A 25,130-nucleotide genomic window follows, 5' to 3' on the forward strand; every position below is an offset into this window, starting at 1 on the left:
ATTTGAGACTTGGATGATGAAAAAAGGGCAGCCACATGACATTGTTGAGGAAGAATACTCAAGTAGAAGGAGCAGCAACTATAAAGGTCTTGAGATGGAGATCAGTTTTACATGTTCTAGAACCTAAATGTAAGCCAGTATGGCTAGAATGTAGTGAAAGAGGATAGTGGAGAGAGGTGGGATTAGAAAGTTCTACAAGACAATGACATTCAGATTAGATTTCTGGAATGAGAAAGAAGTAAAACAACAAAAAAAGAAAGTTGAGTTAGCAATTGAAGGGAAAGTTATAAGAAGAGTTAAATCATTATTTAGGCTTTTCATTGTACCTCCTGAAACATGAGGAAGAGAAAACTGGCCTGGCATATTCTCAATCTTGGTGTCTACTTTCATACTTCTCCTTTTTAGGGGAAGTTTGGAGGCAGATGAGGTGGGCCTTTATCCGATGTCTCTAAAATCACACCATAATAAAAGGACAAAAACTGTTGAGTTTAGAAAATTGTGAGAGGACTGGAAATTTTGGCTAACATGTTCCTTGTATACAAAGGATTGAACATAGAAATTCTATTGACATCTAATTGCTGGCATGTGCAGGCTGATAAGTGTTACCAAATGCCTTCCAAATAAGTATGGGGTGGTGTGGAAAGAAATGTTTCTCTGTTGGCTAAATGGTGAAAGCAGTAACCTATTAAGAGAATTATTCTCAGAGACTGAATGCTAATTGATTTTATGTGCATGTCAAGAAGCCGATCAATGACAGGCTTGCCGCAAAATAGCAGAGCAAAGAAAAATATACAAAGCAGATTGTAGTCAAATGTGGAAAGTATCTGATCTTATCACTGAAAATATGTAGTTTAATGAACATTTTACCAGTTTGGTACACATAAACTCCATAAAATCCAGAAACTAGAACTCTTCAATTTCACTCTGAACAATTATAGATAACATGTAAATGTTTTTAACTAAAGAAAACCAATTTTATAACTTCATAATCTGAAAATTTTTTTATTGAAGTGAAATTCATATAATATAAAATTAACTTATTTATTTATTTATTTTTTAATTTTTATTTATTCATGATAGGCACACAGTGAGAGAGAGAGAGGCAGAGACACAGGCAGAGGGAGAAGCAGGCTCCATGCACCGGGAGCCCGACGTGGGATTCGATTCCGGGTCTCCAGGATCGCGCCCTGGGCCAAAGGCAGGCGCCAAACCGCTGCGCCACCCAGGGATCCCAAAATTAACTATTTTAAAGTGTATAATTCAGCGGCATTTGTACGTTCACAATGTTGTGCAACCATTGCTATCTAGTTTGAAACTATATAGTTCCAAAAAGTGGATACAACCCAAATGTCCGTCAATGGATGAGTGAGTAAAAAAATTGTGATTTATCCATACAATTGAATATTATTCAGCCATAAAAAAGAGTGAAATACATATTGCAATGTGGATGAACCTAGAAAACCTGCTAAGTGAAAGAAACCAGCCACAATAGGTCACATTATATGATTATATGATTCCATTTATATGAACTTTCCAGATTAGGTAAATCCATAGAAACTTTGTAATTTCTTATATGATAAATGATGACTGACTTCCTTAAGAACTATGAACTTTTGTGAATGTAGGGACTGTACCTTATTCATCTGTACATTTCTTCACCCCAAAATACAGTTTCAGACATACAGAGAACCCACTGTTATCAGTTAAGAACTGATACAATGTACTTATCATAGAACTAAAACCACCACCAATATTTGCACGTATTTGTCATAAAGATTTGACCTTGCACAATTAATGGAAATAAGAGAAATAGTCTATGTGATGTTTATTTTCTAAATCTAGTGCTGGAACCTGATGTCCACGTTTAGGTAACTAGGAAGAAAAGATGATTGTGGAGTCAGGGAAACAAATACAAACTGGAAACTGTGATTTTGAACTGGAACCCTTAAGAATGAACTGGAAACTCTATAGGTTCCCTATCGCCTTCAAGTTTATTTCTGATGAAAAGTTCCTTCAGAAGCTAATGCCCCATTGTCACAGAGCTAAACACACACCTGGACCAGGAATTGGAGAACTTAGAGCAGGAGATGCAGTTGGATCTCCAGGAGTTGCTGCTGCTACCCTCCAGCCAGGAAATCAGGGAGTCAGTTCCAACAGGCAGGAGTTATAAAAGCACCCTGTGCTGCACCAACCTTGTCAGCACCAGAAGGTAGCTTCTGTCTTCTGTGTCAGCATCTGACCTAATCCCATGAAGGAAAGATGGATTCTGGGAAATGTAGTTCAAGCTAAGCTAAATTGAGGCAATGCTAATCAATCTCTCACAATTAGCAGGGATGCTTATAGAATAAATGAGTAAACCAGTGCAAGAAACAGTGTGTTAGCAAGCATTTCTGTAACTTCCTTGTCTGCACTGTGTGTGAAAAATATTTTTCAAGTGCCTATATAAACCAGAAAATGGACTGGGCACTTTACCAGCATGATTGTTTTGTTATATCGTCACAACAACCATATGACCTAATCACAATTTTTATTACACAATTATTTCTTTTTTAACTTTAGTTACACAGTTATTATTACAAAGGAAAGGAAGTGCAAATTGCTAAATAGCAATAGATATTTAGCTTACGTAGCAAATAATTGAGCTAGAAAACCAGATTGAGATCTATTCCACTATAAAGCCCATGCTCTGTCCACTATACTGCCCTGCTCCTGACAGACCTACATTGGTTTTCTCCACTCTGTGTATAGTAAAGTTATCTGCTGCTTTCTCCTCTCCCTTTTCTTCCTTTTCAAGAAAAAAAAATGGTCCACCCTTTTTCTCCATGTAACTATTTTTAGGGACGATTGAGTTCTATAATCTGGACTTGTTCAGTGGTGCCTGTCAGATGTTATCAGACTCGGCATCAGAAAATGACAGACACCTTTCCTTTTTTCTCTTAGGAGTGAATTACTCTCTCCCTCCCTGTCTCCATGCTCTGCTGTTACATTCACTTCCATGCTATCAATCTTTCATGAAACCATGAACAAGTCAAATTCTGAGATATTCTTCTCATCTGTTGTTGATAAGTCCCACATGTTTCCAAAAAGTGTGTTGTTTTGCAATGACACGAAGCTTGATATTATGACAAAAAGACAGTATATAATTAGCAGACTAAAGAATTGTGTGTATTATTTGCCTAAGATGAGGCATAAAAGTCTTACTAGCTAACATTTTTTCAGTACTTGCCATGAGCATAGTCTGACCTAAGAGTTTTTTATATGAATTCTCTCATTAATCTAAATGACTAGCCAATAGAAGGGTTAACTATATATTGAGATTTTTTTTTGAGATTTTTTTTAATGAACAAATCTGAACTTTGAGACATTAAAAAACTTGCTCAAAGGTACAGATTAGTAAATCATCAGGTCCCTTTGATCTGAAAGCCCTTGTTCTTAATTATCATGAAATGTCATTTAAAACTCCTTACCAATTTCTTCCTATTTTTTTCCTGGGGGTGGGCAGGAGGGATGAAGGGTAGAAGGAGTGGGAGAGAGATAATTTTTTAAAAAATATTTTATTTATTTATCTGAGAGAGAGAGGAGAGAGAAAGAGAGAGAACAAGCAGCAAGGGGAGAGGCAAAGGGAGAGGGAGAAGCAGACTCCCCGCCAAGGAGGGAGCCCAATGTGGGGCTAGATTCCAGGACCCTGGGAATACAACCTGAGCCGAAGACAGATGTTTAACTGACTGAGTGACCCAGACACCCCAGGAGAGAGAGAATCTTAAGCAGGATCCATCTCCAACATGGAATCTGATGTGGGGTTCGAGCTCATGACCCTGAGATCATGACCTGAGCGGAAATCAATAGTCAGACACTTAACTGACAGAGCCACCAATTTATTCCTCTTATTTAACAACTATCCATTCAATGCTCACTAGAGGGTCAGGTATAAATAGCAGATTAAAACACCGTGGCACAGGGCAAAACGAGGAATATAGTCACAATCATATTTTTTATATTCTAGTAGTTGTGTTCAAATACAGTTTATGCAATATGTAGTAATACTTGGTGGATGGAAGTCTTTTTGAATGTTCTCTCCAAAGAGCTGAGAATGCAGTAATTTTCCTCCTAAAGAAATTAAGATCATTGATCTTGTTTTAGTAGGAAGCAGTTAAGTCAATCTAATAACTGCAAGTTTAATAGACTGAATTTTTAAAATTCAAGCTTTTGTCTTCAAATTTATATACACAAAATAAATGAGGAAATAATATGTCTTACTTTCATAAATTTTACCTTCTCATTACAATGCACTGTGAAGATAGGGACTTATAGAAAGAAGAATCCAACTTATGGTAGCAAATGCTAATGGAGATTTCTGCTGCTAGTACAGCAGATCCACTCTCAGGCTGTTTTAGATTATGCTTTTGCTATTTGTGCTATCATTTCCATTCTCTCCTCTCTAAATACCCCCCCCATCTTTTCATCTTAGATCTTTAGTGCATTTATAGTGGAAAGGTTGTGAAATTCGACTGGACTGGGAAATGACATTAGAGAATGTAGAGCATAAGAAGGTTGGAGACCTGGCCGAGAGGATCTTCTCTAGGGTCTGTTATCTACTTGTTTTCACATCGCACATAGTATTACTGATAGGAAGAGCCAGTGGATGTCCGCTCAGTCTAGTGTTTTCTGAAATGATTCTTTAATCTAGAGCTTCATTGCAACAACAATAAGAGTCACAGAGGTGACTCCTTCACAACATAGGATGAGAACTATGTCTGGTTTAACTTAAGCTACTTTTGTGGATATTGCATTATATATGACAGATGGGTTCTGACACAAGCTTCATTTCTTCCTTCACTACGTAAATTAATTTAGTTTGCTATGGCTCAGAAATAATACTTTGTAATTGTTTGGGTTTTGCTTTCTTTCTTTGTATAGGGTCAACTGATTCTCTTTTTTGTTATTGTTATTTGCTTTCATTTTTATGTTATTGCCTGATACCTCTTCTTATTTTGCAAGTTTTCTCAAAGTTTTCTTTATCAACTGAGATGCTTAAAGGAAATTCCCTCCTTCGATGTTTCTGAGGATGATCTACTACCAGTTATCCCTTATCATGGATATCTGTTTTGGGTGCCTGAGCTTTCACGTCTACTTGTTTTTCCTTTTTAAACTTGACAGTCTGTATCTGTCTGTGCTGTGGCAATACTTCCCGTGCATTAAATGGTTGCCATAAGTATTACCTCTTGCTTTCACAGTAATCCTGCAAAGTAGTGTGATTATCTCTGTTTTACAAATAAAAACCTAAGATCTGAGAAATTCAGCCACTTTTTTTCTAAGGTCATATGAAATATATGCTTATCTGAATTTAAAGCTCAGAGTCACTGAAAAGATATTTTATCCATTTCCCATTGTAATGAGAAAAGACTATTTGAGTGGAAGAAAAATGTAACTGTAATAAGACATGGGGCAGTTGAACTGCTCAGGCTTAACCCCTGGCTCTACCTTTGTTATCTAACTAACTTTAAATAAGTTACCTGAACTTTCTGAGACACAGTTTCCTCATCTGTAGAATGGACACAATTATATTAACTAACTTTCTGGGATATTGTGAGGACTAAATGTGATATCACATGTGATATCACTGTTGAAGAATGGGCTGGCATGTGGGAAGAGTTTAGTACATGCTAGCTGCGATTACTATTACTGTTGTTATTTTTTTTCCTAACTGAAAATTAGTTTACTAAACAGAAGCATTAGTATCATGGTACTCACTCTGAAACATCAAAATTCCTCATGACTTTAGAAGTTCAGAGGTTTAAGTATTTAACTGTTTCATACCCATAGTCACATTGGGCCGTATTTATGCTGGAAGAAAGAAAGGTTTTTTTTTCCTTTAAAGTAGTCCTCCCCAAGCTATGGTAATATTACCCCTTTTCTTCTGTCCTGACTCTGTTCTTAAAAATGAAGTGGAATATTCACCAATTACCACATGATGCATGAAGTAGCCTCATCCTATAAAACCCTATTCCTGGAAAACAACCTTGGCTTGGCTTTGGTGATTCTAAATGTGAGGATCAGAGTCCAAAATTGACTCCCTGGAAAGGCTGTTCAGGCAGCAGTTAACAAATCACCCTCCAGGAGGGAGAATTCCCGGACAAGCTGGGCAGGATCAGGGCACTCACTTCCCATAAATCTCCCACCAGCCATTGCCCTTCTTTCTGGGAATCACCACCATTGTTTTCCCTCTTCTCTTAATCCCTTCTTCCCTAGCTCCCTCTTTACCTCCCATCCTCATTCCTTCCTTTTTTTTCTTCTATTAGGGAATTAAAGCAGACATCAAAATCAAATATAAACTAACACATTGTAATGCCCCGTATCTTTAATACTATGTGTGCTGTATGTATTTAAAGTTGAGAAGTTAAGACTGTAAGGAGAAGGACCATGTCTGGGCCTTCTCTGGAAGATACCTAAAACAGAACTTCATACTCTGCTAAGGCTAGAGAGCCACTGAAGAGGGTCATGTTCTCAAAACAAACAAACAAACGAACAAACAAACACACATACTCATGGGTTTATCTTACTCCGTGTTCCATGCCATCGGCCATAATACCTCAGATATATCTGGAGAAAAATGATATTGAAATAATAATCATAAAAGCAATGAAAAATTAAGCCTTCAATTTAGGTTGTAAGAATGATTTCTGCAAAAGGAAGAAAAGGAAGCCCAGGTACCTTGACCACCAAATACCCTCTACTTTGCTGTAAAACATCTATTAAATGTGGGGTGGTCTTAATTACTCAAAATATTGAAGTTAGTTCAAACTGTCCTTTTTGAATGGAGTATTTCCTGATGTTTGCCTATGCTGGAACATTCCTCACCTTGGTGAGGTGAGTCAGCATTTTCCAGTTCTCTAGCTTATTAACAGAGTTGTACCTCTGCCAGTGGTTTCCAAACACAGGAGTGTGACAAAATTTCACTGGTCTGAGGTAAAATGAGAAAAATAAGGATAATGTAGGGACTTTTTCTTAGAGCCAAATTTATTTAATTGAAAGGAGGACCATTTACTTTGAAATTATGTAATTTCTATATTTTTGTGACAAAGAGGTCTTTCTTTTATGAAAAATTCGACAAAGAAAATTGAGGAACTGCTTCCTTAGACTTTGGAAAATGTGAAACGGAGAGACTGCTCTAGGCCACACATGGGTGTGTGTGTGTATGTGTGTGTGTTTATAGCCAGACACCCACCTCAAGGGATAGAGTAACAGGACAATTCCTTAAGGAGGCTTGTAATGGGGGACTTGGTGGTGGTGGTGGGGCGGGGGGGCGGTTAGCTCCAGTCAGATGGTTGCTAAAGCCGAGGAGTTAATGGAACACAAGGGGTTGCTATTCTATCCTTACAAACCTTTATTCTTCATATTGCCTTTTTGGGTTGTATTTCTTCCTCTGAGCTATAATTGGTGTCTTTTTAAACCCGATTTTACTTGAATAAAATTGTTCCCTAGGGATAGCTTTGATGAGTAGTCAACAAATTAAAACAGGAAGTGAATGAAAAGAAAAAAACTGCTGTGATGATATTTCTAATAATAATGGTACTTTAAATGAATGTCATGGCTCAAGTTTTCTAGAAAACAGAATGCAGGACAAGGCTTGATGATGCTTTGTTTGGAAGTGCAATTTCAGGACAGCATAAAAGAGAGAAAAAAAAGAAGTGCTTTCACATGCATAGTGCATTTAATCATCTCAATAGAAATAAAGCAAGTTAGCTATTTAATCAAAATTCTGAGAAGCTGCTTTTAAATGCCATTTTTGGATGTCCTTCATGAGTGAATGTACTCAGGTAGGTGAATGACTGGCCCAGGTTTATGTAGTGGGAGGGTGGCATAGCTGGATTCCAAATCAGGTTTGACTCCTGAGCTGATGGGCCTTCACCATTCCTTTAGATTGGCAGCACAGAACTTTTAGAGGAATATCTGGGACAAGGATTTTTATTCTAGTTTTGGAGAAAGAGAAAATAGATGCAATGGAGAGTCTAGTAACTAGCAAATCAAACCCAATATATGAAAAGAAAGAAGAAAAATAAAAATCAAATGATCTTAATGGATGCAGAAAAAAGTTGATAAAATCCAACACCTGTAATTATTATAATTATCTTTATAATTAAAAAACCCCCCAAGCTTTCAGCAAACAAGGAATAGTGGAGAACTTCCTCAACTTGATAAAGAACATCTACAAAAAAGCTTCAGCAAACTTCATACCTAATGGCAAGAAACTCAAGATTTCCCACTAAGATTAGGAATAGGCAAGGATGTCCCCTCTTACCACTTCCATTTAACATTGTACTAGAAGTCCTAGCTAAAGCATTCAGAAAAAAAAAAAAAACAAAAAGGAAAAAATGGTATACAGATTGAGAAGAAAGAAATAAAATTTGTTTGCAGATGACAAAATTGTCATGTAGTAAATACAAAAGAATCAAGCAAAAATGCTTGGAAGTAATAACCTATTGTAGCAAGTTTGCAGGATACAAAGTTAGTCTACAAAAGTCAATTGCTTTCTTATATGTCAGCAATGAGCAAATGGAATTTTAAATTAAAAATACAGTATTGTTTGTATTATCACCCCTTCCCTTATGAAATACTTAGTTATAAGTCTAACAACATATATACCAGATTTCTATGAGGAAATCTACAAAACTCTGATGAGAGAAATCAAAGAATAATTAAATAATTAAATAAATGAACAATTGCTTCATGTTCATTGATGGAAAGACCCAATATCATTGAGATGTCTCTTCTTAATTTGATCTGTAGATTCAATGTAATCTGAATAAAAGAACCCAGAAAGTTATTTTGTGGACAAACTAATTTAAAGTTTATACGGAGAGGCAAAAGACCCAGAATAACCAACACAATATTGACAGAGAAAAACAAAGTTGTAGGAATGATTAATTTAGTGTGTATTTTGTCAGGGCAAGGGAGTCAGAGCAAAATCTAGTATATATATGGTGTTCAATATATCTGTTAAGTAAATGGATGGATGGTCAATAATGTTAAAGGAGAGGGATGCAAGGCTAAGTAGAGCTGTAGGTATACAGAATTGTGTTAGGGTCATGAAGAAGGCATGAGCCCTAGGACACAGGATGTATGGAGAGAAGCTCCAAAGATAGATTTGTCTACTTCACACTTAGACATGAGACTTTCCCTGGGAACCCATTCCATCCTCATTTTTTATCAGTCATTCATTTATTAAGTAACTACTATGTCCTAGAAACTGCCCTCAGCAGTGGTGAGTATACAAGGATTAATTTTCTCCTCATAGAGGCATTTTACTGGTTCTTCACTGAATGCTCACACAGCAAAGTAGACCCCTAGCTTCTACCCACTTTCCTACTCTTGGCACTTTTAGGTACTGACACAAAATTTAAAAAAGAGTTTAAATATCTCTTTCACGCAGGTTCCCAACCTTTACTGCTTTGAAGACTGGCTAAAGTAAAAACTTTTTTGGTTGGTTTTCCTACTGTGAATAAATGCTGCCCTCTTCTGGAATGTTGACAGAAGTGTAAAAGACTGAGAAAGCTTTATAGTTCGTGGAAAGTTAGGGTTAGAAAGGATTTTACTTTATTTTTTTATTTTTTTTTAAATTTATTTATGATAGTCACAGAGAGAGAGAGAGAGGCAGAGACATAGGCAGAGGGAGAAGCAGGCTCCATGCACCGGGAGCCTGACGTGGGATTCGATCCCAGGTCTCCAGGATCGTGCCCCGGGCCAAAGGCAGGCGCCAAACCGCTGCGCCACCCAGGGATCCCAGGATTTTACTTTAATCTCATTATTTTATTAGTAGGGAGTTTGATGCTTGAGAAAGTCAAGTTACTGCTCTCTACATTGGATGAGGAGAGAGGGGACTGAAACTTAAGCTTTCAGATTCTTAGTTCATGATACCTCTTTTCAAGTTTACTAGAGATATGGTTATTGATATTTTTATTGCTCCTATCTATTTATATATGTATTTTCCATTCATTTTTTATCACATTCAGTGATGCTTTCTTCTGGTTCCTATTCTCCTTTCCATAGTGTAGTGATAGACAGACTCACCTTGAGGACTCAAAACAGAGTGAGAGCTGTCTCAACCTGTCTGTGCATCTGTATGTCTTCTGAATTTTTGTCTGTTGGACTATCTTATATCTTCTATAGATTTATGGATGAGGGAGTTTAAAGCCCACTACCTATTTCTGAATTTAAATATGTATGAGCAAACCTCACATCGTCTTCTATTCCATTCAGATAGTCATTTGGCAAATATTTATTGCCTACCCACTAAGTGTTGAATGTTGTGAATACATGAACAAAAAAAGACAGGTTCTCTCTTCCCCTGAGTTATCATTAATTGGGGGTGATAGAAATGTGAACACATGATCAGAGGCAGCAGTATGATGAGGTCCTCAGACAAGAAGTCTCAGAGAATGGAAGGAGGCATCTAAGACTGAAGGAGGAAGGAAGCTTCCTGGGGGTAGTGGTTCCTAACCTTTCCAATTTTTGAGGATTGCATATATTATTAAGGGGGAATACAAATGTCAAACTGCAAGCAAAGTTTAACAGACATTCGTATTCAATCTTCATTCCTTGAGAGACCTCAGGGATTTGTAAATCTCAAAGTATAAATAACTCAGTGATCACTGAACTTCGAGGATATAAACATCTTATATAATAAATGAGACCAAATTTTACATGTCAAATAAATCATTCAGAAACACTACTTATAATAAAATTGTGATAATATTTAATTTTCATTCCATCTACTTCTGTCATTAATATTCATATATTTATACAGCTTACATTTATTAGGATTTCTAAAGCCCTTTACTTTACTGAGAATCTGTATTAACTTGTGTAGCAAACTTTGTAGGCTGTCCAATAAAGAATAAAGCTAAAATAAAGCTAGAAAAAGACCTATAAATAGGAGTAGAAATCAATGAACTTGTCCTTGCAAGCATTCTGAGAATAAAGGCTATTTATCTGTATTAACAATGGCTGGGGGAAAAATGCCTGAAAGTCTGTTTTAGTGTGTTACAGAGGAATACAAATTTAATTCAGAGAAATTTGATTAAGAGAGAAAGAGAAGTCTCTGATTCTTAAGTGGACCTTGGACAGGTTGTTTAAGCCCTCCAAGATCCAGATATAGAGCTACCTCTAGCCCATATTGTATCTTTGGGCAAACTGGAAAAGGCACACCCTTTGGGCCAGTGTATCCCCACAGACATTAAGCTTGGTGAACAGAATGTGAGATGATCTCAGTCCTATCTTGCCCCTTAATCTGGTCTCCCTGTGCAGTGAGGGACCTGCCCAAGTATATGCAGATGCCTTCACCAGATACTTCAACAGTAAAATGGAGCTCTGGGTTTTATACTATATGTTGGCAAGTTGAATTTAAATAAAATTAAAAAAATAAAACATAAAAAAATGGAGCTTGCAACTGTTCTGTGAACCTCACAAGGTTGCTGCAGGGATCTTATGAACAAACAAAAGCATACACGTATATACATACATACATACATTACATAAGCTGTGTTATACAGAATCTAATGTTCCATGTTTGGAAGAGAGATTATTATATCAATGATCACAGATATTCTCATTAGAGATGCTCAGAAGAGTACTTGTAGCTGCTAACTAGACATCTGTTAAAATGTCATCCAGAATGGCCTGAGGATGTTCATGTTCTGTGAAGCACAGCGTTGATTTCTTGGAAGCCCTCTCTTGTTTGTGACCAGAATTCTAAACAGCAAAGCCACAGTCTTCTTAGAGCGTTCTGATTCCCATAGCCCGAATTCACTCAGGTGGCTACACACAGAGGACCGTGCTGACAGCTGATGGCAGCAGGTGCTAAGAGTCATCCCTGATCCACTGAGCACACAAGAAGCACCAGCTCTCTTTTCTCTCTTTCATATTTCTTCACTTCTCAAACCTCCTTTATTTCTTCTAGAAGAATTAGCCCCACATATATGTTTCAAAAATATTTCCAATAACTAAGTTTGAAGTTTTATGGTTCAGCTTAATTTGGAAAACACAAACCAACACAAAAGGTAAAGTAATTCATTTTTCACACCTCAGGACAAAGCCAAAGTATATACTAATTTTACACATACACTCATACACATTCAATCATACTAGGTATACTTCCACCTTAGGGTCTGTGATCTTACAGTGTTTCTGCCTGGAATAATCTCCTCTGCATATCCACATGAAATAACCTCTCCCCTCCTTTAAGTCTTTGTGGTTTTGTTTAATGATGTTGATGTACAATGAATATCTATTGAATTAAATTGAACTGAAGGTAGTGGGAATTCCTGACCTATATGTTTATTTTGAACTTAATATTTTTTGAAAATTTCTTGGGGATGCCTGGGTGGCTCAGCAGGGGACACCTGGGTGGCTCAGTGATTGAGCGTCTGCCTTTGGCTCAGGGTGTGATCCCAGGATCTGGGATGGAGTCTCACATCGGGCTCCCTGAGAGAAGCCTGCTTCTCCTCCCTCTGCCGGTGTCTCTGCCTCTCTCTCTGTGTCTCTCATGAATAAATAAATAAATCTTAAAAAAAAAGAAAAGCAAATTTCTTGAAATTGTTTCTCCATAATTGTTCCTTCTATTTAAGGCTGGTGTTTATTATATTCATTATTTATATGTAGCTTTAAATGAGCTCATAAGCATTTTTTCCCAAATACTTATGCTGACAAAAAATCTGGCAGATAAGCCAGCTCCTATGCTTGGTATTAACTTCTGGAGTTGCCACATGTGAGTGTGTGTGCACATGAGCAAGTGTGCATGTGTGTGTATGTGTGTGTAAGAATACTTGAAATTCTTGGGGGTATCCAAGTCACTAGAAGATGAAATAGGTAAGGGGAGCAATAGATGGATAGAGAGCAACCTTATCTAGATGTTTTGACAGCTATTCCTCTTATAGCCTTGAAGTACTACCTTCTCATGTACTTTATACTTTTTAATTATCCCGATTCCAACCTTCTCCAAAAAGATGTTAAAAATTACATGGACTGGCCAAATCAGGGTAGAAATCATGTTTGGAAAAGGCAGACACAAGAAAATTTTGGCACTAGGTTTAAAGTTTACATAGATAATCTTTCAGGTCTTTAGTACACCATAATCTGGTTTTATTTATTTTTTTAAAAAAAGATTTTATTTCTGTTCATATATTCATGAGAGACACAAAGAGAGAGGCAGAGACAAAGGCAGAGGGGGAAACAGGCTCCATGCAGGGAGCCCAATGTGGGACCCGATCCCGGAACTCCGGGATCATGCCTTGAGCCAAAGGCAGGCACTAGACCACTGAGCCACCCAGGCCTCCCCATAATCTGGTTTTAAAGCCTATAGCTACATTCTAGGATATTTACAATTTTAAGACAAATGCTTTTTTATTTGATTTTCTTCTTAATGATATAGCTTCATGATTATGAGTCTAATCACATTGGCTGGATAGATACCTCTCAGATTGACCACTTACCAGGGTGTGGCTTTAGGTAAGTTATATTACTTCTCTGGGTCTCAGGTTTTCATCTGTTAATTTTTTTAGTTAAGGTATTTAATCATGATCCAAGAGGAAAGGGATACTTTGGGGTGGATAGCAGGAAGAAAATAACACCCAAATGCCTCCAGGACTGATCCTCAAATGATGTGCAGGATCCCAGGGCAGGGCAGGCAGCAGGTTCATATCCCACACTCAGAGAAGACAAGGGGGCAGGAGTCTCCTTCCAGCCTTCCTCACAATTGGGAATGTCTTTCTAGGTTGTCTAGGAATACCCAGTCCTACATTCCTGGAGAATGCAATAGAGAATGACAGATATGTTAAAACCTGGTGATCCTGGTAGGCAGGAGGAAGGAATCACAAGAGAGCCTGGTAGAGCTAGTCACCAGCAGAAGGTATCCCAGAATTTACTTCCTATAATTACTGACAAGAGTTCATGGGATTGCGTTGTAAAGTGTTTCATGAAGCGAACACTTAATAAATGTCAGCTGTAATTATATAATAGGATAGGATGTGTTTCATATGTCCTAAGTATGTCTTCTGCAATGTTCCTTTGGTTTACTTTACTTTCTAGAAGTGTCACTTGGCAATTCTGTTGAAGCTGCTTCCTTTGTAGATCATGGGAAGAGGGTTGTAGAGACCATGATGTTGATATGAGTACACTGCCAGATTCTTATCTTAACATGTGATGATACTAGGAGATTGTGATGAACTATGCTGGAATCTTACTGTATTGTTTAAAACCAGACCAAATCTTACCACTGCATGTTGCCATTTTCTGCCATTTGGAACTGCATATGACTCCTGGTGTCCTTGTAATTTATTTTCTTCCTCCATTTGCTGGTCTTCCTTTTCCAGATGTCAGGTATTCAAGGTGAAGGGAGAAACATTTATTTGGTACCTACTCTATGCTGGAAATGGAGGAGTCACTAGCTTGCCACAACCCTCTCTATCTCCATTTTACAAATGAGAAGTTGAGGCGATGTGGTTAAATTATTTACTCAAAGTTGTATAGTTGTTAAGCGGCCAGTTAGAGATTCCATTCCTGATCTCTCTTGCTCTGAAACCCCCCACTCTTTGTGAATTAGAAAGCTGCCCTTAAAGGGCCCAAAGAGGATTTTACCCTCAATGCCAAGATCACCGTCACCCCTACTCCACACATGCTCTGTTATCTTCTACTTATCATAATCCTACTTATTTTTCTAGGTGTTAGCACAATGCTATGTTCTCCATCTCCCTATCATGCTGCAAAGTAGTTGTCTTGCAAGACTGTTGGACATCTAATACCATGTAATGCAGCATGTTAGAGGCATGTGTTATTATGTGGCTAATACTCTTTGAGGTACTGATAAAAAAAGAAGTAACATGCAAAGCAAGCAAGTTTCCTCCAAAGAAATCTTCAAAGTTTCCTATGGCCACTGCTCCTTTGATTTGGAATAAAAATCACAAAATCTTCGCAAAGGAAAGAAAAAAATCAAGCATCAGTTTTGTGACCAGTAACTCTTTCAAGTTATGTAACAGAGGTAGTTGGAAATACAAGAAAAGGACACTAAATCCATAATTGTGAACATTTGGGGTTAGCGCATGGTCCAGGAGTTAAGTGGCTAGATGCAAACATACACACTCCCTAGGGAAGTGAATCTCACATCAAATGAAAAGGGATTGCAAACAGGAGTTCCATACAGGAACTATATGCAAAGTTTTGAGAATACCCTATTTATTTGCTAAGAGAAGGTGCAGTCTCTTTAATCATGTTCACAATTACCTTCCATTTTTCCCTAATAAATTAGTTTTTCTTTTTTCTACCAGGCAAGTGCATTTTGACTTGTATGGATCACTCTCTCATTGTCACAAAATACTAGTTTTAAACTGATCAGGTTTGCCAGATAGACATTTTGAATTCCCATTTTGTGAAAGAATGCAATGTTGCTGATTTTATAGGTGTAGAACAGTAATACTACCTTAGAAAAAGTTCTTTCCTAGGGAGAAACCATGGCAGAAATCATTAAGGAGGAAAAGAGAGCATGTAATCTAAGGTTACATTGTTTAAGAGCTTTTTAAAACAGAAAATGAAAAGGGAATCAGGAGGGCAAAGTTAAGAGTTGGTTAGGTTTTTTTTTTTTTTTTTTAAGATTTTATTTATTTATTCATGAGAGACACAGAGAGAGGAGCAGAGTCATAGGCAGAGGGAGAAGCAGGCTCCATGCAGGGAGCCCGATGTGGGACTCAATCCCAGGACTACAGGATCACGACCTGAGCCAAAGGCAGATGCTCAACCGCTGAGCTACTCAGGTGTCCCAAGAGTTGTTTAGTTAAGAGCATAGATTTTAGAGCCAGAGAGCCTTGTGTATTAATCATGATTTTTCCTGTCACTATGTGACTTTGAACACTTAATCCTTCTACGTTTCAGCATCCTAATAGTTAAAATATGGAATAATGCTTACTTCAAAGAATGTCCTGAAGTTTAGTATATTTAATATTTGTCTGCTTGTCTATCAGCCATTGTACAATACCCAGAAGAAACTGTAAATAAACAGATGAAGCCCCAGAACTCGTGTAAGTTATTAGAGGAATAATCATATGTTGAGCAAACAATTAATTACAATATGGAAAGTCTTGCAAAGGAGGAAGATGGAGTCCAGGTGAGCAGACAACAGGGAAACTGTACCTAGACTGGAAAAGTGCATTTAAGCTGAGATCTTGAAGCTTTGCAATGAGCAGAGGAAATAGTTCTTAGAAAAAGGGAACAGTTAAGTCCTAGACTCTGTGATAGGAAGGACCATGGTACAATCCAAGAACTGAAAGACTAGAATGTGGCAAATAACCTGACTATACACACACAGATTATACTAATTGTGTCCTGAGGGCAATGAGGGGTAGGAAGCAATTCCTACATGAAGGAGTGACATGACCTGAATTGCATTTTCTCTTTTTCAATAATATTTTAAAATTCTGATGGGACACCTAGGTGGTTCAGTCGGCTAAGTGACTGTCTTTGGGTCAGGTTGTGATCCGTGATCTGGGGGTCCTGGGATCCAGCACCACATGGGGCTCCCTGCTCAGCAGGGAGTCTGCTTCTTCCTCTCCCTGGCCCCTCCCGCCATGCTCTCTCCCTCTCTCTCAAATAAATAAATAAATAAATAAATAAATAAAATCTTTTAAAATTCTGAAATGATCACAAACTTTCAGAAAATTAGGAAAGAAGGCTGTTTACTTTTTTTTTGAACCATTTGAGTATAATTTGGTGACCTTTGCTCTCTAATACATTAGTATGTACTTTCCACAAACAAGACATTTTCCTACGTAACCAAAACTGCCAAGATCAGAAGACTAATATTGACACATTACCAACTAATCCTCAAAACCCAATCAATTTTCATAAGTTGTCCCAGTAATGTCTTTCTGCTGAAAATAGCAGTTAGAATCCTACTAAGTGCTATGACTTAGTTGTCATGCTTCTTTATATTTCTTCAATTTGTAGCAAGTTCTTTAGTATTTCCTTGAATTTAGCGACTTAGAGCCTTTTGAAGATTGCAGGGCAGTTATTTTACAGACATCTTTTTAGTGCAGTTTGTTTAATGTTTCCTCATGATCAGAGTCAGGTTAAGAGCCTTTGGCAGGAGTATCAGTGAAGTGATGCTATTCCTATCTGCTGTCACATGATAATCAATTTGTCCCATTGCTAATGACATTCACTTTGATCACTTTGGTTAGGATGATGTGTACCAGACTCCTTAACTTTAAAGTTACTGTTCCCCTTATAAGGAATAAATATTTTACAGGTGATACTTTGAAACTATATAAAATCTTATTCATCATCAAAACAATTGAATTATTTATTTATTTATATCTCTGTTGACTCATAGTTTCCTGCTTTATTCAGTGTGTTATAATTTGTTAACATTTTTATTTAGATGCTCAAATTGTCTCTCCCCAATTTGTCCATGATGGAGCCCCTTCATATGAGCTTTTGAATCCTTTTAATGTGTTCTCTTCATTTTTTGAATACTTGCTTGCCTTCTGGAACAAAGGTGCCTTTTGTACTTTCCCTCAGCTAGTGCTGAAACAAGGTGATCTTGAGGATCTCGAATCCTTTTGGACAACAGTATTTGTACACCAAGATATGGGCACTAGGAGTGCTCAGTATACTTACTACTGGAATGTTTCTGTTCCAGCCCTCACAGTGGACAGAGCTAGCAGTGCATGTATGTATGTGTGTTTGTGTGTGTGTGCAAATGAACCTTGTGGTATTGGATTGGAACTAGAAGTATCAGTGTGGACTCCTGGTTTTTAGAATATATGTGGATTGAGAAAGAAATAAAATAAATGTGTGTCTGTGCATGCACGCATATATACACATACTTTAGTTTTCTTTCTTCTTATATTTGTACTTCCCTTTTCCAATAGTGAGGAGACTGGTTCAAAATATTCTTTATGTGTTTATTTGATAAATCTGGGCATGCAACAAATCTCCCATCTCCATTGCCATCCCCTCCTACACAAAGTCCTCCATCCACCTATTTAAGCTCTGAGACCCTGTGACAATGCAAGGATGTTTACCTCATTCTGACTTGGATTCGGCTCACAGTGCCAGACCACCTGTCCATATGGATGCTCTCTTTACCCTGCTCAGGCTCTGACTTCCAGTGCCAGGCAGGCTGCTTCTCCTACCAAGTGGAGCATTCCCCATGCTGCTTGGATCCGGATACTGGCATAACATGGCAGGCTGCCCCTGACACCTTTCTCATCCTGATTGAGCTCTGATTTCTCCACTGCAATCTACTCCCTTACTCTCTCTGTGAATGTCCTTCTCACTCTGCTTTAGCTTTGACACTCCATGCTGGGGCCTTGAGTGAGAAATATACCTTTTGTGCTAATGGAATAGCAAAGAGGCTAGTGTACCTTAAACAGAATGAAGGAGGGGGACCGAGAGTTGAAGGCCAGGTTGTATATGGCCTCTAGGGCTGTTTTAAAGACTTTGGCTTTTGTTCTAAGGGAGGTAGGGAACCATTGGAAGTTTCTAGTGATATGATCTGGTATGTTTTAGAAGAATCCATCTGGTGCCATGCTATGACTAGATGAAAGAGGGACATGGATAGAAATAATGTGCAGTGTATTATTACAGTGTACTGGTACAGCATATGGATATACTTTAAATAAATAAACATGTATCGGAGTGTGCTCAAATTCTATTATCTACAGTGGTACAGGATTATAAATGTCTGAAAAGCATTGTTCACAGTGGCAAGAAAACCAGCAGCTGAGTTTACTTAGGAAGAAGGTAAACTTCTTTTGCTTCTAGGTTCAAAGAACTAATTAGTGATAACACCTGTTAGAAACAAAGCACCTACGATACACTAGTATTTCTCCAGTACTAATGGGAAGAGAGAAATTTGGGTGTGATTAACCTATTGAATGTGTGGGGATGCTCTGTGTAAAGATTTGAAGCAGTAATGCTAGTATGCGTGTAATTACTTAATGTTCTGTATTCTTATGGACTTCTAAAACGACATTGAGGCAATTCAACATTTAATAATTTGATATAATATGAAAATAGTACCTTTTCCATTCTTATTTACACATGTAATTTATATTTGTGTAGTTTACATTCTTTTTAGAAATAATAAGTAAATAAGTAAAAATGAGATAATGAATGAAATGTACTCATTATAGCATACTATAAACATAGCTACTGATAACATTTCATGTATTTATAGTCTTATATATGCGGTGTCCCAATAAAAATTACACAAATTATTAATGCATATTTTGATTATACAGTAGTATATAGATAAGAAGTGTTTAGTTTGAGCCTTACATTTGTCTTCTAACATATTAAAATGATTGCTTTAAAATGTTTTTACTCTGAGATTGCCTGAGTGGTTCAGTCACTTAAGTGTTGATTCTTGATTTTGGCTCAGGGCCATGAATTCAAGCCCTGTGTTAGGCTCCATGCCCAGCCTTAGAAACAAACAAACAACAAACAAACAAACAAACAAACAAACAAATAAAAATAAAATGTTTCTACTCTGATTCTTTGGATAAGGGTTCTACTGAAATCTTCTAAAGGGGTAAATATATTTTTTTAATTGGGGAGATTCACAAAGACACACAGCGTATATTTAAAAAATAGAATCAGGGTCCCTGGGTGGCGCAGCGGTTTGGCGCCTGCCTTTGGCCCAGGGCGCGATCCTGGAGACCGGGAATCGAATCCCATGTCGGGCTCCCGGTGCATGGAGCCTGCTTCTCCCTCTGCCTGTGTCTCTGCCTCTCTCTCTCTCTCTCTCTCTCTCTGTGTGACTATCATAAAAATAATAATAATAATAAAAATTAAAAAAATAGAATCAGCTCTCTAAATTGTTTTATTTTTGTAATCTTGGTACTAGTTCATGATCATCTACCTGTTTTTGTTAATTAATATACAGTCTCACTAAAATTTTTAATAGGAGCGTAGTATTCCACAGTATGATAATTTATTGGGCTATTTTCTTTTGGCAGATCTGCATTGCTTAGAATTTATCTCTATTATAAGAGCACTGTCATTTATATCTTTGTTAGCACATCTTTGTGCACTTGTCTGATTGTATTCTTACTCTGGTTCTATTCAAATGGAGCCTATATTTTCCCAAGCATCCTTGTTTTGCAACAAGTGATATAATAAACTTATTGTTTTTATGTTTAATATATATAGTTTTGAAATATATATACATTTTAAATATAAAACTGGATTTCAAAGAAATTTCAGGCTGACAGTTGGCCACTTTAAGAGTAGGGAGCCTATTGGGGAAGGGTAAGTGGAGGGTGTGTATGGGAATAGAAGGAAATAACATTTACTCACATCATCAGTTTCTTTGATGAGTAAGTTTGAGAAGCATTTAAGATGTAGCTCTAGGGCAGCCCAGGTGGCTCAGCAGTTTAGCGTCACCTTGAGCCCAGGGCGTGATCCTGGAGACCCAGGATTGAGTCCCACGTTGGGCCCTGCATGGAGCTTGCTTCTCCTTCTGCCTGTGGCTCTGCCTCTCTGTCTCTCTCTCTCTGTGTCTCTCATGAATAAATAAATAAAATCTTAAAAAAAATAAGATGTAGCTCTAAAAGAATTTCTAGGTCAAATGGCATGGACATTTTTATAACTTTCTTACCATATTGCAAATATTTCCCTAGACAGGATATACCACTTTGTCCAGTATCTATAAAAACTGCCAATTTGTTGGAAGGTGATAGAATCTTCCAACGATTATGATATTTAAAGGTATATTTTAAAAAGAAAACCATCATGGGCAAAAATATCTATTAAGGTTTCAACATGTCTCTTTCATGCCATCCTACTTATGTCACCATCTCGAGATGTTATTCATATACAAAACCTCTTTGAAACTTAGCTAATTTTTAGTGAATAAAATTTTGTTCTTCTTTCTCTGACTCTATAAATAGGAAAGGATTAAGCAAATTTCAAAATCACTCCATGAGAGTGGTCACACCAGCTGCACCCAAATTTTTAAAAAAACTATTTATGGATATCCAAGTTTATTTTAAAATGAAATCATCACATTCAGCATCAACTTTGATTAAGGAGAAAAAAATAAACTGCCCAAGCTTTTCAGACAGCTGTCAGCCTAACTACAACTTGAAATGGATATTGTTTGTGAACATAGCAATGAGAACTATTAAGCATCAGGTACTATAGGAAATGATTAAATAATGGCCAAAATTCAATTTTGAATTAGAAAGGACACAAGGATTATATCTGTTGTGAGAACCTCCTCCTTTTGTAATTCATTAAGAGCCTTTCTCATACCAGTATAATTTTTTATACTTCATAAAAAATTGGTTTAATTGTATCTGTGATCACTGTACAAATGTTTTTTAAGCCTACAATTATTATGTAAAGTCTAATAAATTAGGTAGACTGTAAGCTGTCTGCAAGTAGGGTAGAGTCTTTTGGCATAAAAAAAGAAACCCAATATAAGGCTCTCGGATAGGTGAGATGTGGCCTGTAGCCCCAAAATTATGATATAAAACTAAAATATCCACTTCAGAGATAATTTTCAAGTCTCTTAATTTAATCAACATTAATTGAACGCCTGCTGTGTGCCAGGTGCTGGAGAATAGTGGAGAAAAACCAGGCAGAGTGCCCAATGTGTGTATCCAAGAAATTTAACTGTATTTGTGTTGTAAATGAGACTTGCATGCTCCCAAAATCCCATTTTACTCTCTTTATCAAGAAAGGTAATCTTTCTCAATTTACAACTGAGACACACTAGCATGGAATTATCCTTAAAATTAGTCATTACAATAACTCTATCCTATTCCTCCATTTTTTTTTGATCTAGCGTTACTGGCCATCTTTCTGTCCTTGGATTCCCTAAGGATTTCGCATTCTTAGAGATTTTGATTTTGATTTTGCTCTTCCTTTACAGCACTTTATGAAATTATTGTTATGTAAATTTTCTCACACATGTAGTATGATTTGGTAGAGGAAGAATCCTAAACCAATACCACTTATCCATGTATCATTCTAAGAGTAATATTTCAAGAGGGAAGTTCAGTTGAATTCTCCTATATCTACCAATTGCTCTAAATCATACCACATTTTAGTTAGCTTCATATTTGGATCATTACTGTCATGTACATATTTGTTTTTCCTGGAGTTTCAAGTTGTTTTTCTTGGCTAAGAAGTAACTAGCTTTATTATGGTTTAAGCATTTTCTAGATTTTAAACTGAAAGTGCCGCGTGTATTTTTATTCTGAAGATACTACTCCTAGAGCCTTCTACTGCAATATCAATTTATTCATTTCTAACTATATGGCCATCATTCTGGGATTTATTTTTACCGTATTAATATTTTGGTTCCATTACTGTTTTTCTTTTTAACTTAAAAACATTTTATTTAAATTCACTGTGGTTAACACATAGTTTCCAGGATAGAATTTAGTGATTTATCAATTGCATATAACACCCAGTGCTCATTACATCAAATGCTCACTTTAATGCCCATCATCCAATTATCCCATCCCCTCTATTTCCCCTCCAGCCACTCTCAGTTTGTTTCCTCTAGCTGAGTCTCTTATGGTTTGTTCCCCTCTCTGTTTTTTTTTTTTTAAGGATTTTATTTATTTATTCATAGAGACAGAGAGAGAGAGAGAGGCAGAGACACAGGCAGAGGGAGAAGCAGGGATCATACAGAAAGCCTGATGTGGGACTCCATCCAGGGTCTCCAGGATCACACCCTGGGCTGCAGGTGGTGCTAAACCGCTGCGCCACCAGGGCTGCCCAGCCCTCTCTGTTTTTATCTTATTTTATTTTTTCTCCCTTCCACTATATTCATCTGTTTTGTTTATTCATTTTTACATATTAGTGAAATCATATAGTATTTGTCTTTCTCTGACTTGCTTCACTTAGCAAAATACCCTCTAGTTCTATCCATATCATGGCAAATGGCAAAATGTCATTTTTTTGATGGCTGAATAATATTCCATTATATATATTTATATATAAACCACTTCTTTATCCATTCATCTGCTGATACATCTGGGCTCTTTCCATATTTTGGCTATTGTGGATATTCCTGCCATAAACATTGGGGTGCATGTTGGGTGCATTCCCACTAATAGTATATAGTTCTCCTTTCTCCGTATCCTCACCACCACTGTTGTTTCCTGAGTTGTTAATTTTAGCCATTCTGACTGATGTGAGATGGAATCTCATTATGGTTTTGACTTGGATTTCCCTGTTGCTGAATGATGTTAAGCAGTTTTTCATGTGTCTGCTGGCCATTTTGTATATCTCCTTTGGAAAACTGTCTATTCATATCTTCTGCCCATTTCTTTACTGGATTCTTTGTTCTTGGGGTGTTCAGTTTGATAAATTATTTATAGATTTTGGATACTAGCTCTTTATCTGATATGTCATTTGAAAATATCTTTTCCCATTCCACAGGTTGCCTTTTAGTTTTGTTGTTTCCTTTGTAGTCCAAAAGCTTTTATCCCAATGAAGTCCCCATGGTTGATTTTTGCTTTTGTTTTCCTTGCCTTTGGAGACATAACCTAGCAAGAAGTTATTGTGGCTGAGGTCAAAGAGGTTGCTGCTTGTGTTCTTCTCTAGGATTTTGATGATTTCTTGTATCACATGTAGGTCTTCCAGCCATTTTGAGTCATTTTTGTCTATGATGTAAGAAAGTGGTCCAATTCCATTTTTATACATGTAGCTGACCAATGTTTCCATCACCATTCATTGAAGAGACTGCCTTTTTTCCATTGGATATTATTTCACATTTTGTCAAAGATTAGTTGACCATTAGGGTGAAGGTCCATTCCTGGGTTCTCTATTCTGTTCCATTGATCTATATGTCTGGTTTTTTTTTTTTTTTTTTGTGCCAGTACTATATTGTCTTGATTACAGCTTTGTAATACAGCTTTAAATCTGGAATTGTAATGCCTCCAGCTTTGGTTTTCTTTTTCAACATTCGTTTGGCTTTTAGCGGTCTTTTCTGGTTCCATACAAATTTTAGGATTGTTTGTTCCAACTCTTTGAAAAGTGTCCTTCTTCAGCTCTTATTACAGTCTTTGATTTAAAAGCTAGTTTGTCTGATATAAAGTTGGGCTACTCCCATCTTTCTTTTGATGTCTATTAGCATGATACATGGTTTTCCACCCCCTCACTTTCAATCTGGAGGTGTCTTTGTGTTTAAAATAAGTCTCTTGTAAGCAGTATATATATATTTTTATCCATTCTAACAGTCTTATGATTGTGCATTTATCCATTTACATTTGGAGTAATTATTGAAAGATATGAATTTAGTGCAATTGTATTACCTGTAAAGTTGCTGTTCCTATAGATTTTCTTTGTTTCTTTCTGGTCTTTGTTACTTTTGGGCTCTCTCCCCAATCAAAGGATCTCCTTCAATATTTTTTGCAGGGCTGGTTTAGTGTTCACAAATTCCTTTATTTTTTGTTTGCCCTGGAAACTCTATCTCTCCTTCTATTCTGAATGAAAACCTTGCTGGATAAAGTATTCTTGACTGCATATTTTTTGTATGTAGCACATTGACTATGTCATGCCAGTCCTTTCTGGCCTGACAGGCCTCTGTGGACAGGTCTGCTGCCAGCCTTATGTGTCTACCTTGTAGGCTAAGGACCTCTTGTCTCAAGGTGCTTTCAGGATTTTCTCTTTATCTTTGTAATTTGCAAGCTTCACTATAATATTTCGAGGTGTTGATCTATTTTTGTTGATTTTGAGAAGGGCTTCTCTGTGCTTCCTGGACTTAAATGCCTGTTTCCTTCCCTAGATTAGGAAATTCTCAGCTATAATTTGTTCAAATAAACCTTCTGCCCCTTTCTCCTGCCCCTTATCTTCTGGGAACTCCTATACTATGGATATTATTTTTCTTTATGGAGTTGCTGAGTTCCCCCAGTCTACCTTTGTCATCTAATAGGTTTCTTTCCCTCTTCTTTTCAGCTTCTTTATTTTCAATCATTTTATCTTCTATATCACTGATTCTTTCTTCTGTTTTATTCATCCTCATTTTTATGGCCTTCACTTGGCACTACACTTCAGTTATAGCATTTTTAATTTTTTAATTTTGGCCTGACTAGATTTTATTTCTTTTATCTCTGCAGTAAGAG

General features: G+C 37.0%; 1 protein-coding gene across 9 annotated transcripts in view; it reads left to right on the forward strand.

Moving 5' to 3' along the window:
• The window catches only part of EMC2 (ER membrane protein complex subunit 2), a 402,209-nt gene that overhangs the window by 244,667 nt on the left and 132,412 nt on the right, over nt 1-25,130 (forward strand). For 7 of the 9 annotated variants that reach the window (XR_007401889.1, XR_007401891.1, XR_007401892.1 and 4 more), the window contains one exon: nt 1,081-1,397. The exons of the other annotated variants lie outside the window; for them this stretch is intronic. The gene's annotated coding sequence lies outside the window, so the exon portion shown is untranslated. Of the gene's footprint in view, nt 1-1,080; nt 1,398-25,130 lie in introns of those variants that run through there. 9 annotated transcript variants of the gene reach the window in all.

Source organism: Canis lupus, chromosome 13 (assembly GCF_003254725.2).
Source record: "Canis lupus dingo isolate Sandy chromosome 13, ASM325472v2, whole genome shotgun sequence".
NCBI lineage: Eukaryota > Metazoa > Chordata > Mammalia > Carnivora > Canidae > Canis > Canis lupus.